General features: G+C 34.6%; 1 pseudogene; it reads right to left on the reverse strand.

The window, feature by feature from the left end:
• Positions 1-11,477, reverse strand: part of LOC123549487 (sacsin-like) — a 29,896-nt pseudogene extending 18,419 nt beyond the window's left edge.
• Positions 11,478-13,838: the final 2,361 nt, after the last annotated feature.

Genomic DNA, 13,838 nt, shown 5'->3' on the forward strand with positions numbered 1-13,838 from the left:
CAAAATTAAACTATTTAAATGTAATTTCTTACTTAAAAGTTACGGTATTAATTTAGACAAAACGAATTAATGACTAATAGTTACCAGTCAAGAATAAGTAGAATATTCGCATTCATGAAACAATGTAGTCTATTTATGTGCATGTGTGCGCGATTAATGTCTGTATTGAAGTATTCATTTACACTGATATAATTTTTATATAGGATGGATGTATAAAAACAATGTCTGACCAATATCGTTTTGCGCATCGTTGACGTGTTGGCTAGCTTCGGTCCGATATCGGACGTTTATCATTTTAATCGTCTATCCGTAATTGGTCCAACATTTTTTTTATATACATGTATTAAAATAATATAATTATTTTTCTTTCTTGGTGTTTGGCAATAAGTATTTTGTACTCCGTCTTACATGCGGGTCAATGTTATTTACCAATATGTTTTCTTCGGATTTTAGCCTTAAGTTTGAAATCGGCATGCCGAGCGGCTTACATTATTTTTTGTCCCAATCCCAAACGCCACCCCTTTTATACAAATTGTAATACCTTTTAAACGATTTTAAATTGTAACAGTAATCAAAATCCATATTCTTTATGATAATATATCCTGAAATATTTGACAAAAAAACTGAATAGGTACAATTTTGCGTGAAAGTATTTTTAAAAACGAATATATGTTGATTATTAGCAAAATTATCGGTCTATTAATTTAAAGTGAAAAATATGGTTCTCCACCATATCGTAACGTTGTTGCAAGGTTACATACACATTGATAGGTAGGTATTGACTGAAGGCAGTCCTAAACATTCCTTTTTTTTAAAACACACATAACACTTAGTCTTATCATTACAAAATAGTTGTGGTTTGTACTTTTTAAGTTAGACAGATATTGGGCCGTTGTTGGACTTATCTGCCGATATTCTGAAACCGATATCTATCATCCTATAATGGCATGCTCGCTACAGTGATATTTTGTTCAGCTGCATTCTCGTACAAATGTTAATTCCAATTACTTTTTGGTGCCTTGTTATAGTTATGTCTATCTTACAGTAATACGGATAAGGTACAGTCGTTAACGGTAAATCACACTTCATCAATTTCAAGAGGATGCATAAATACTTTTTCATTGTTAAGACTTACCGAGCGAACAAATATGATTCAGGCTGTTGGCCAACGGTCCTGAAGTCCTCATTAGCAATCTTCCCTCTAAACCAGGCAGTATCTTTATCACCTTCTCTGAACATGCAAATATTGACTCTCCACTTTTTCTGAAACGTGTCCATTCTCCAGAAGCCAGTGGAAGAAGTTCTAATTCTTTGACAATCATGTAGTCTTCATTGTCAGAGAGTAGATAAGCCAGGATATCTAGTTTGTCAGGGTTATCCATTTTTCTGTACCCTTGATTCTCATGAAGACATAAGGCTGCAATCTGAGGAGAAAGATCTTTAGTCTGTGGAGCATACTTTTGTATAGTGATGAACAAATCAGTTTTTATTTCGACGTGGTATTTCCCAATCTGGTATAGACATCTGATGACGGCGTCTTTCACAAACGCATAACTTTCTGGCAAGTCCAGAAATGTAGCAAAGAATGCATCTGTCAGCGAAATCCACCTTCTGTTGTATAAAGTGAACAAGAAGGGTATTGATTTCAGCTTTTCATATACCCCAGCTTCAAGCACAGACCAACGATTTTGTGTATTTGCTGAAATTGGTAAACACGAATAAACATCTGCTACTGATTCCACCGTATTACCGAGATTATCCGAAATTTCCGTGAGTCTCTTTATAAGGTAAGCGTATGCCAATGGAAGTGCCTCCCTCAGTAGGCATTTGTTCCAAAGAATGGATCTATCATCGATTTTGTTTCCCTTTTGTTCATTCGTTTCCCATTTTAAATGATGGCGATTTTGACTAAGGGCAAAAAATCCATTCACATGTACAGGTAATCCGGTTGATATAGACCCTTCCCTTGGTAATGGCAAAAAGCAAAAGACATGTCCCTCGCTTGCTTCTGGTGAGGCATGTAAGAGTGCAGCGACTCCTACATACGGGCTATATGCCAAATTTCTATCCTGTATTAGACCCATAAAATCAGCAGAAGCACTCCTACCAACAAAGTAATTCACTACAAGCCATTCGTATGTTTTACATACTCCAGGCGCTGTTACTTTAATGCTCATTTGTATGTCATTCTGAAGGTCATCTCGGTCAGAGGCATCGGCTAGTGACAATACATTTTTTTTAAATTCAAAACGTCTCTGCCTGACTACTCCATCTCTGTCTTGTATGGTAACTTTACTATATTCTTTTAATACTTTATCATTTTCACGTATCGACATTGAAACTGTTTCCAAATTTTTCAAGAACAGTAGTATACTTGAAGCTTCCGTCTGAAACCCATCAAAGAGATTCTTGATCTTAGCCTCGTCATACAACGTTTCTGAAAGTGCCGACGATGTCTCACGAAGAGGGAACCAGAACAAAGTGCCGGGAAAATAACCGCATTTTACGTGGTCCCAACTTAGTCCAAATGTGTCTCCAATGGCTGTCCAGAATGCTTCACAACTGAGACCTTCCTCTTCGAGACTTCCAACCATACAAAGGTCAACAAGTGCATTTACCCTTTCAGTTGGTTGTTGTGGATCTATCATTAGAAGCTTCTTACCGCTTATCAGACAAGGATAATCTGTAAATCAATGTTTGTTTAGCTTGACTCATTTGTCTCATTGTTGAGAATGACTTCAATTAAAAAAGGTAAAAGACAGGATCCTTAAGTAGTGGGCAGGAAAAAATCTCAATTTCCCGTCAACATGTAAACATGCATGTTACACTTTAATGTACTTGGTTTTGTACAGCAGTAGGGTAGTTAATGGTATATATGAGAAAAACACAACCTCCTGACATGACAGCATAAATCTAGAAGTAGCTATGCCCTTATGGATGTCTCTGTTATGTGTTGTAAGGACAATAAATTGTGTGTCATTTGAGAACTGCAACATTAACATTTATACTGAGCTTAAGCCTGGGGTATATGCCTTGGAAAGGACATGCTGCCTTGTTATAGGGAATGTTTATGCCAGGTTATTTAAATACTCATCCATATTTTAAAGAGGAGAAGATAACGGACTGGGATTATTTACTCTATCAGAATTCCGCTTACGGTATTAGAAGGCATGAGGGGTATTGCAAATTTCAATACCTCTCATGAAAGGAAGTTTTCAAACCAGTCTGCTTTTATGTTGCTTGGTTGCCTTCTTTGCTTCCAATCGATATTTTTGAGGATGTTAATAACTATCATTACAGCAATCTTTTGGTGCCATGTGGCGGCTTTAAAAAGTCTCCCCGTTCTTTGACTCAGTAAGAGAACATTCAATTTTATCGTAATGTGTGAGGGTTATGACACATTTATTACCTTTAATAAACAAACTCAATCGAACCGCGTCTGCTATTATGTTGCTTGGTTGCGTTTTATGCTTCCAAAGAATTTGCTCACAAAAGAAATATTCGACCTCTAAATGTGATCATGAAATGTGAGCTAAGGGTCATAATTAGACCTTTCTAACGTAAACGTAATTACGAAACGGAATACTGAATCCGTAAAATTTTAGGCTAATTTGTGGTCTATGGGAGACAATTTCATCCAATAGTAATGCAATAGTATCTCCCTTAGACCATTATTTGCAAATAACATTTACGGATTTAGTAATCCGTTTCCGATTTACGTTTACGTTAGAAATGTCTACTAGTCGCATATCCGTAACACATAAATAAGATAGGGACCAAATGAGATATCTTACAATATATTTTTACATATAAGTGTGACATTGACTTTAAAGCCATGCGTCTTTGGTGTTGCATTTGTCTTGTAATTTGCGAATGACTGTTCATCATTTGAATATCCTTCTGTGCAACAAACACGTATACACCAAATAAGAAAATGACAAAAATATTTAACCTGTAAGCTAGGCTGTGGTGTGTGCACATCATATATTATCCTGCTATTTTGAATGTTTGAGTAAGGAGTTTTTCATACCTATCTATATTTACAAAAGCTATAGTTCAGACAAGAAATAAATGACATATATGTTGGACCTTGACCTTTGGACTGAGGTTTGTAACTTGCATGAGATACATTGTTTAGTTATGGTTAATGTGTGTGCCCATTTTGTTTAAATATCCGTAGGCCTACTACTAAATACACAAGTAATATACTAGGCAAGAAATATTATATGAAATGACCCCTGAGGTCTGGGTTCTGCATGAAGTACATTGTCTAGTTTTGGTAACTATTCCTTCAAAGTTATCCGAATATCTACTCTTTTACAGAATAGTTTGTTTAATATCAGATACACTTCAACATAGTGATCTCTGTAATGGACGCAAAATGGTAACGTTTTTTTTTTTTCAAATTTATTTGCATATAGCACCATTTGTAAAAAGTTTTAAGACTGAACAAGATAAATGACCTCTTTGACCTGTAAGTGTGACATTGACTTTTAACCTAGTTATATGATTTTGAATGCAATACATAATCTAGTCATGGTATATGTTTTGTTATCTCAAAAATCATTACAGAACGGACAAGTAAATCGACCCTTAAAATCTTCGATCTCTAAGTCGGACCTCGGCCCTTTGACTGGAGCACATTATCCAGTAAAGGTCTCTGTTTAAGCCAAGTTTTGTCAAAAACGACCCTTAAAATATTCGATCTCTAAGTCGGACTGCGGCCCTTTAACTGGAGCACATTATCCAGTAAAGGTAAATGTTTATGCCAAGTTTTGTGAATAGTCATACATACATAAAATTAATAGACTGGACAAGAAATAGTATGTAAACATATAAAAGCATACGATAGAACGGACAAATGGACGAACACATTGTTTGAACTTGTGTAATTGGTACTTACCCGTTACATGAAACACAGATTTGAACCCTAAACCAAATCGTCCTACTTTAAGAGGGTTATGCTCCTTTTTACTACTGTAAATCATTTGTATACCCTCCCAGTCTTCTTCAGTGAACTCAGCATTATTATAAACACAAAGGGCCGGACCCTGAAACAATATGTATTATTATATACTTACTGTTTTTAAGAGGTGATTACGAAAGGATTGCGATAATTGTCATTGACTCTAGGACTATTCAAGCAAGAAAACTGTAAATCTATGAATATTTATAGTATCATTTACCCTTCCATAAAAATATTTGCGTTATTAACTATTTGGTGGGGAGAAGAGTCTAAAATATGGCACATTTAACAAAATGTCATCTTCACAGACGTGGCTGACGCAAATATTGCATGTGGTCTGATTTCTGAAAAAAAAGTCTAGTTGACAGATATAGATCTAGATTGTATATAATTAATGTCACAAGTACTGTTGACAATTTACGATATCTTTAAGACTCGGTTAGAGACACAGCTATTGACAGTAGATCTGTTCACGTATTTAAACTTTGTAGGCCGACAGCAATGTATTCAAAATATATTGATCCAAAATGAACACAGGACAATACAAGAGCTTTGTGAACTAATCGATAGATTTCAATCCTTTATGTGCATTACATGCAATCGTTTGTATTTTTAAATGTTTTCTTTAAGTGTTAAGTAAACTTGAACAAGTATCTACTTATATAGTCAGATCAGAGTAATTAGTACACTAAGCTTATTATAAAGTATACACGCACGAACTGGTCTTTTATATGATCAACACACTGATTATTATCATTGACATTACCTTGAAGAATTTGTTATATGCTGGAGCTGTTTCACTCGTGTCGTTATTTATACGTCTCCCGTCATACATAATTCTGACTTCATCCGCACCAGCATCTTCGGCATTCTGTATCAGTTCCTGTAGAAAGTCGATACGTTTATAATCAATAATATGTGCGCGTTTGTGTAAGCGTGTGTTAACCACGTATAAATACGGATGTTTGTAAGAATGTGTAAGCGTGTGTTAACCACGTATAAATGCGTGTGTTTGTGTAAGCGTGTGTTAACCACGTATAAATGCGTGTGTTGGTAAGATTGTGTAAGCATGTGTTAATCATGTATAAATGCGTGTGTTTGTGTAAACACGTGTTCACTACAATGTTAAAATGCATGTCCTTGTGTAAGCGAGTGTTCAACATATATAAATGCGTGTGTTTGTGTAAGCGTGTATTCATCACGTGTAAATGCTTGTGTTCTGTAAGCGTGTGTTCACCAAGCGGGATTGTGTGACTGTGTGTTTTATCTTTAGATGAGATACGCGCTAGTGTACGGACATATGCGACATCTATTTGACTGAAATTGAGTTAAAATTGATTTTAAGCAAATTACCACATTACAGAGAGCCATAGCAACGATTTGAGCATTTTATGAATTTTTATTAAATTATGTAGATTACTGTAATAATGAAAAAGAATGTTATTTTACAGCTTCTAAAATGTAGCATGTTTCAGTGAAAATTTTGTTAATTTATTGTAAGTATACTGTGTACTAGTACCTTTAGAATTTGTCCTCCATCCGGGTACTCCGAGAGAATACCTTTAATCAGCTTCAGGAGTGGAGGCTGTTTCATAGAAGAGAAACTTATTCCGTGCTTTGCCATCCCGTCGCTCATAGATGCTGCAGTGATATTAACATTAAACATTTTAAGGTTGAGGCAGTGTTACTGCAGTATGACAAGTAAATGCTAATATTCAGAAACAATGTTTACATTCGAAAGATGTATTAGTCGCATCATGAGAAAACCAACATTATAGTGCATTTGCAAACAGCATGGATCCAGACCAGCCTGCGAATCCGCGCAGTCTGGTCCGGATCCACATGCTGTTCGCTAACGGTTCTCTAATTGCAATAGGCTTTGAAAGCAAATAGCATAGATCTTGACCAGACTGTGCGGATGCCCAGGCTGGTCTGGATCCATGCTGGTCGCAAGTGCACTACGTTGGTTTTCTCATGGTGCGACTCAAATTACCTTTTGTGCATGAAATTTGCACTCATTCAGTTCTGAAAATACTAGAACATGGCTTAACAAGAGCACCGCCTTGCGGGTGCTGACGCTCATTTGATTTTTTTTTTGTATAATAGAAATATTGTCCTACCCATGATTTTCTAAGTCTAAAAAGGGCCATCATTCTTGCAAAAAGCAGGATAGAGTTATGTTTCTTGATGTACAGTGTCCACTTATGATGGTGAAAAACTGTTACAAGTTTTAAAGCAATAGCTTTAATAGTTTATGAGAAAAGTTGACTTAAACATAATACTCAACCAAGAAAATGATTTTCTAAGTCCAAAAGGGGCAATAATTATTGCAAAAAGCAGGATGGAGTTATGTTGCTTGCTGTACAGGGTCAGCTTATGATGGTGAACAAGTGTTGCAAGTTTCAAAGCAATAGCTTTGATAGTTTAAGAGAAAAAGTTGACCTAAACATAAAATTTAACCAAGAAATCTGATATTTTCTAAGTCCAAAGGGGCAATAATTATTGCAAAAAGCAGGATGGAGTTATGTTGCTTGCTGTACAGGGTCAGCTTATGATGGTGAACAAGTGTTGCAAGTTTCAAAGCAATAGCTTTGATAGTTTAAGAGAAAAAGTTGACCTAAACATAAAACTTAACCAAGAAATCTGATATTTTCTAAGTCCAAAAGGGGCCATAAATCTTGCAAAAAGCAGGATGGAGTTATGTTTCTTGCTGTACAGGGTCAGCTTATGATGGTGAACAAGTGTTGCAAGTTTCAAAGCAATAGCTTTGATAGTTTAGGATAAAAGCTGACCTAAACATAAAACTTAACCAAGAAAACTGATTTTCTAAGTCCAAAAGGGGCAATAATTCTTGCAAAAAGCAGGATGGAGTTATGTTTCTTGATATACAGGGTCTGCTTATGATGGTGAACAAGTATTCCAAGTTTCAAAGCAATAGCTTTGCTAGTTTAGGAGAAAAGTTGACCTAAAGATAAAACTTAACCAAGAAATCTGATATTTTCTAAGTACAAAAGGGGCCATAAATCTTGCAAAAAGCAAGATGGAGTTATGTTTCTTGCTATACAGGGTCAGCTTATGATGGTGAACAAGTATTCCAAGTTTCAAAGCAATAGCTTTGCTAGTTTAGGAGAAATGCTGACCTAAACATAAAACTTAACCAGGCAACGCCGACGCAGACGCTGACGCCGACAACCGCTCAAATGATGACAATAACTCATCATTTTTTTTTTCAAAAAATCAGATGAGCTAAAAAGGAATTTTGCGTTCGCATTAATGTAATGAAAACTTACCCATTTTTTGTTTTGTTTTGTTTTAGACGTTATTCTGTGAAATTCGTTCTGTTCTGAAAACAAAAATGATGAAATGTAGACTTTAGAAGCGTATGGACATGTAACACTTTTTAAAACTCTTTTAGGGTCTTTGGGTACCCCTTGGGTGAATATTCATTAAACCCTTTATTACATCATAGAAGACTGCATTTTAAAATGCACTAATCGTCCACTTTTTTATCCAAAGGATACAATTTTCATATAACATTATAATTTGGGTTTTTGCTTTATGATGAAAATTGCTTTTATCGAACTGCTTGTGTCGATATCACTCTGCGTGTTATCACTCAGCGTATCAAAACTGTGAAACAGTCGTTAATTATAGCACATGCCTGTTGTATAATATTGTAATTTTCCGTTGAAATGATAAACATATTAAACGTCTGGAAACTACTGAATCAGAAGAATATTCTTGAAGCACCTGACTTTTTTCAGCAGCGAGGTTATAGTGTTTGAAAATATGCACTATACCAATCCAGACATTGCTGGTGTCACAGTAATCATGAACATAAAGCAAAAAATAAAATAAATAAGAAGTGGCCGAAACAATACATATTTCAAACACAGTTGTCTTTCCTACTTCTTCTGAAACTTTTAGGTATACAGTTGGTTCGCCGGTTCCGACGTTTCGCCGGTTCCGAAGAATTCGGAATTAATATCGAGTAAACAATAAGATATCAATGATCAAACTATTGCTTTATTATCCTCAATTAACAAGTAACTATTCCTAGAAATTTCATCTCTCGGAGTTGTTTTAAAGTTAAACAAAATATGAATTATACTGCGCCAAATGTGTGTAAATTGACGGTGTCCAAGTGACGCGTTTTGAAAGAAAATTTTATACGAAGCAGTTATTTTTTGTAAGAAACAAATTCTATTTCTTTTTTTTTTATCAAATTGTACTTTTATCTTGTCTGTATTTAACACAGAAAAAAATCTTGTAAAAAAATCTTCAGAAGTTACTAAACATGTGTATTTTACAACGTATCTCTTTTCTCCAGTTCCGACGGATGTGTTGATGAAATGCCATATGGAAGAGGTATCCAGAGGGGGGATCAAAAAACAGCTGATTCCATTATTCTTTGCAAAGCATATGTTAAAAACATTCACTTGCCTTCTTGAATTAAATTCTAATGAGCCAGTCTACTTTCAAGCTTGTCTGTTTTTCTGCCTGTGCAGTATTGACAAATGTTAAAATTGTAATTATCAACTGACATATATTTGCTATGCTACTATAGGCATAATGTAACACATTTGCAATATTTTTAGTTTGTTTTAGATGTCATGTCCAATTGCAGCAGAACCCTCCCCCTCTATACTGGTCTGCACAGAGTATCATTATTAAAGCTACACAAAAGAAGCCATTAAAAGTGATAAAGAAAATCACATTGGAAGGCTATCAGTATTGTTTTTTAAGTTATATATTAATAAACTTCATGATGGTAGTTTTGTAACTATAGCATCCAAGGATATAGAATTCCATGATTTGAGATTTCTGAGAAGACTAGGTCTAAATGATGAAGTATCAGTAGAAAATATAAATTGTCAAGGACCTGTATTTCAATGTTTTCTTGAAAGAAAGAAAAAATGACATTATATTGGTTACATGTTATTTCTCCATTTTATATATTACCATGTAGGGATTTCCATTTAGATTGTGTTATTTCCATTTGTGATGACATTCTAGCCAAAGTTTGTTTCACACTACATTATTCATGCTATATAATTTATACCAACTTTGCTTTATGTAAATGACACTGTCACAGGTAGAATTTTAAACATGTTTTGCTGTAAATGACATGTATGAAATAAAGGCATACACATGTAAAACAAGTGGTTTTTATTCTTGAAATACATAAAATATTGCATCCTCAGATTCCAAAAACAGCAGACTAAGCCATGGCCATCTTCATAGCCCCCATTTTTCATGAGTATCTGGTTTATTATGAAACATACTTCAATTAGCATTTCATAGACCATGGATGAAAGCTCTGGCATGACTGTTGCTTCTCATTGGACTTTTTTTTACTGACAAAGCCACCATATCCTTTTTAATATATTAAAATTCACATTTGAACTGACAAACAGGAATTGAAGTGTTTAAAATTTTAAGATTCAGCTGACAGTCTTTATTGAGCATGGCCTTCCAAGCATGCTTGATGTGAACCCGTTAATAGCTGGCATCCATACTAAAGCAAAACAGCATTATCTTCATACATATTTGTATTAGATATATTACAAACCTACCTTTCACAAAGTTTCATTGTTGCTTTTATCTAATAATATAGTCTTACTGTATATTCTTACAATTTTTATTGTCATCTCAAACAACTTTCTGTGGGGTTGTTTTTTCCAAGATGATATAATAACAGAACAGGCTTTCATATATATTTTGATGTGTACTTTTGATTTGTATTTTGCACTTCTGAACACTTAAGAGTGTTGAGCTATCTTAAATAATTTGTAAGTTTCCCTTCGGGTGCCCCTCGCTTAATTTACACGGAAGTATAAAAATACGACGGAACCGGCGAACAGACAACGGAACCGGATAAATCGGCTGCAAGTAACTTCTTCTGTTTTTTTGTAAATACCGATATATTTGACAATAAATAAATATTGATTTTAATAAAGGATTTAACACCTAATTAATATGTATTGTAATTTTACAGTGCAAATCGCTGTCTTTAATTTTAGCGCATTGTTATAAAATGTCCGTCGGAACTGGCGAACCAACTGTAGGACGTAACTCCTAGCCTACTAGCCTTGTCCCAAAACTGATGATAGCTCAGACATTCCGTTTCCTATAATCATATATTAAAAGACCTTTCTAAACAAGTTTTCTAAATATAGTCCTTAAGATTCAAACGTTTTAAGGTTTACGTGAATAACAATTCATTACCTGCCACTTTAAAAAGAAATACTTCAATTGTATCGACCACCTTTAAAAGAAGTTCAACGAGTCCGACGTAGAAGATAAAATCCCGGATATGAATATACGCACCAAATCCATAGCCATCTAACATACACAGTCGAGATGAGAATATTTTCCTGTCAAAAATTATCTTAAAAAGCTAGATTCTGATACCGAACAATCAACATATTATGTTCAGTGCAATAGTAGCAAATATAAGAATAATAGTTTAAATACATGTATAAGTCTAGCCACGGATAAAATGTTTAAACTTTACCTTGTAACTTTAAACCACTGTATTAAACAAAAACAACCCACATATTAAAATGTAATTTTCAGAAAATACGTCTGATACCGACACTTCTCATTTTCCGAAAATGATACGGCCTGAATAAAAAATTAAGGCTATTAAAATGAAACCTATTGTTTCTACGGCCGTTTTCTATAGAATTTTTAAACGACAGACTGGACCTATTTTGAAAGCGACTGATTATGGCTTTAACTACGGGCACACGTTACTTTGAAGACATTAAGGGGAAATGGGACAGTTGCCAATATGTATATAGGGAAATAATTTCCTATAGGCAGAAATTAGATTTTTTCAGTATTTTCCGACTTTCAAGGGCAGATAATTAATGACCAAGGCTGCGTACCTATGTTTTTTTTTTTTTCATTTCATATTTCTGTCAGTAAAAAAGTCTAAAGAAGAAATTCCTTCCTTACCGCAAAGTCATGGACCGAATTTCTTTAACTTTGTATACTGACTACAAACGAAGTCTGAAACAGAAATAAAAAATAAAGGGTTCTCTTACCATAATCTTACGGAAGAGCATTAGTGCCAGATGTATGTTATTTATTAAGTCGAAATTTCGAGTTACTTATCTCGAAATTTCGGGTTACCTATCTCGAAATTTCGAGTTACGTATCTTGAAATTTTGAGTTACTAAGTCGAAATTTCGAGTTACTAACTACAATAGTTTACGTTGATGTATAGGTCCTGGCCAAGATAAGGTACCTGTTGTATCCACTGGGTAGCCCTACAGGGTTTGCTCATAGAAAATATCACTATTTAAACCATGTTATTTATTGATTGATTTTGTTGGGTTTAACGTCGCACCGACACAGTTATAGGTCATATGGCGACTTCCCAGCTTTTATGTTGGAAGACCTCAGATGCCTAAACCATGTTTAAGTTTGGAAGGTTTTCGACCTAGTTTGAGCCCATATGTCAATGAAATATAGACATACCCTAAATGAAAGTGTAGTTATGACCAAGATTGGGTACCTGGACAAATCTAGATTTTGAGGAGAGGTCATAGTAGGAGACCGGAAAGTATTCAAACTTAGAATATTTCACTATTTTGACCATATCTGGAAGGTTTTCGACCTAGTTCGAGCCCCTACCACATGAACATACTATACATGCAAATGGGGGTATATATCCTGGATACAGTTTGAAATCTAGAGTAGCTCTAGAGGCTATGGTAGGGCATACATTGATGTATGGTAGTAGATGTTCAAGTCCCTACATGTTCGGTACAATATGTGGATGTGTAGATAAATGATTCCACTCGAAGAGTCAAAAGTCGACCATTAAATTTTTGGCCTTTGACAGACGGACAGACGTTCAAATTTTGTGTATAAAAGGGCAAGATAGTAACTTGAAATTTCGAGTTACGTAAGTCGAAAATTCGAGTTACTAACTCGAAATTTCGACTTATTAACTCGAAATTTCGGGTTACTAACTCGAAAATTCGAGTTAATAAAAAAACGCACCTGGCACTAATGCTCTTTCGTATAATCTTGACTTATCTACCATAATTGAAAACTGGAGTTGTTAGTATTTTCTGATTTTCAAGGACAGATAGTTCAAGATCAAGCCTGGGTACTTATGATTTTTAATTTCCCCTTAAGGTGTTTTCCCGTATTCTAGGTTCGTAAAAACTTGTTTTTAGAATTGTAGTAACATTCTATCTAATTCCTTTGTTTGTCGGTATCTAATATGTCTTTTTGTTACATTTATACTGTGTTTATCTATACTTTTACTATATAGTGCGCACTATTTGGAACATAATGCATAGTACTGTTAATACACATGAACTCATTGATTTTATGTTAAAAAGTCACATTAATAAACCATATTGTAATTGTTCGTGTTTTTAAAAAGACAACGTACAGAAGTATTGCCCCAAGGTATATCTGTTTTGGTCCATTAAGAACTCTGGAGATGTTTTCAAAAAGCTAAAAAAAACATGCAAGCACTTTAAATGTTCGAGTATAAGTACTTATGACTTTTCTACTCTTTATACTAATTTACCACATAATCTTATTAAAGAAAAACCGGTAGCTTTAATTGAGAAAACATTTGCATGAGAAAACTTTAATTATCTGGCTTGCAATGAAACTACAGCATTCTTTTCTAACAGTGCATTTAAGGGATACAACCTTTGGAGATGTGACCAGGTTTGTGAAGCTCTAAGGTTTCTACTAGAAAACATATTTATGAATTATACAACTTAGACAAGTAATTGGTATCCCGATGGGAACCAACTGCGCCCCACTTACTGCTGATTTATTCTTATACTGTTATAAACGAGATTTCATGCTAAGTTTATCCACTGAGACACAATTT

This window comes from Mercenaria mercenaria, chromosome 6 (genome assembly GCF_021730395.1).
Source record: "Mercenaria mercenaria strain notata chromosome 6, MADL_Memer_1, whole genome shotgun sequence".
In the NCBI taxonomy this organism is placed as follows: domain Eukaryota; kingdom Metazoa; phylum Mollusca; class Bivalvia; order Venerida; family Veneridae; genus Mercenaria; species Mercenaria mercenaria.